The sequence below is a fragment of the Colobus angolensis genome, unplaced genomic scaffold, assembly GCF_000951035.1.
Source record: "Colobus angolensis palliatus isolate OR3802 unplaced genomic scaffold, Cang.pa_1.0 Scaffold102, whole genome shotgun sequence".
Classification (NCBI taxonomy): Eukaryota; Metazoa; Chordata; class Mammalia; order Primates; family Cercopithecidae; genus Colobus; species Colobus angolensis.
In genome coordinates, this window is record NW_012111142.1 from 3438111 (window position 1) to 3439604 (window position 1494).

Here is a 1494-nt window from a genome sequence, read left to right on the forward strand (position 1 = left end):
TACTGTTATTATTACCACTGTCTGAACCTTTATGGAGTGCTTCACCAGGTACCATGCTAGCAATCCCATTTAATCCTCGCAACCACCATAGGAGATAGTTACTATGATTCCCTCTATTGTGTGCATGAAAAATCATGGAGTATTTGAGGTTAAATGCTTGCCTAAGATCACTTAGGCAGAGTTGGGATTTGAACACCCAGGTCTATCCGATTCTCTAAGCCCATTTTTCTTGCTGGGGATGTGGGCACAGATAGGAAGGGGACAAGTAATCTTTTGTTTACTTTCTGAAAGGATAATACATTCGTATAGTCCAAAACTCAGAAGGTAAAGAAGGGAAGTATCTCCCAGCCACCCTGTTGCTCTCTCCTGAGTTTATTATGAACCTTGCAGACATGTTTTATGTATATTATCATAGTATGTACACACACACACACACACAGTTTCCTCTCTACAGAAATGGTAATATACTAAAGGTACTCTTCTGTACCTTCACAGTACAAGTACCCAATACCCCACCTAGGACTTGGCCAAGACCACAGCCAGGTAAGGGCAGGGCAGGCACTTGGCCTCCAAGCTCTGCGTCCAGTGCTCGCTCCCCACCGCACCCCCCAACTCACCCACAGCAGCTGACTCCTCCCCAGGCTGCCTCTAACAACCAGACACAAAAGCAGCAAGAAATGGCCATGATGCCTTCTGGGCAGGACACTCCATCCTGCAGAAGGGACCTTTAGGCTCACTCCTCCATCTGCGAAGCCAGGCTCCCAGGGGACAGGGCAGGTGGTTGAACTCACACTATCTTCTTCTCCTCCTGTGTGGCGGGGACAGCAGAGAGAGCCCGCTCTAACTCTCCTATACACTGCACTGTATGTTGCAGGTGGCCAGACAGATCCTTGGACTCTTCTGTAATGAGAGAGTTGAGATGGGGCCCAAAGGACTCTCCCTAAAGACCTGTCAAAGTGCCAGGTTGAAGGATAACAGGGTGCCCAGATTCCCATCTTCAAAGTATCTGAGAGAACGTTCCATGTGATACATGTCCGTATGTAGTTCCTCTATCTGTCTATTCAATCTCTGGATTTGAACCTTTGGGAGAAAAGCCAAGCAAGTGCTGGAAGAGAAGGAAAGAAACATTCTCCGGAGGACAAGAGAAAACTTCACACCCTTCACTCACCTCTAGCTCCCTTTCAGTTTTCTGTTTCTTGTTGTTTGCCTTCTTTTCCTATAGGAAGAGGAAGACAGAGCTCTTACCAGGAGGAGGCAGAGATGGCACAGCAAGAGACATGCCCCAGAATGCCACCAATGCCCCAGGACAGGCCTACCCATGAGACCAGGTTATCAGGGACCCTGTTGGGATGGGGTACAATCTAAGGGGTAAGCCTTCTTCCCCAGGTTGGGAGTGGGTGAGACTGGGGCCTCTACGTCTGAGTGCCCCCCAAACCCAGCAGTCATGTCGCAAGGAAACAAAGAAATCGCATTACTTCTTCCAGCTGATGTTCC

At 48.7% G+C, this 1494-nt stretch overlaps 1 pseudogene; it reads right to left on the reverse strand.

Annotated features, from left to right (window-relative positions):
* Window positions 1–1494, reverse strand: part of LOC105511376 — an 8102-nt pseudogene that overhangs the window by 2190 nt on the left and 4418 nt on the right.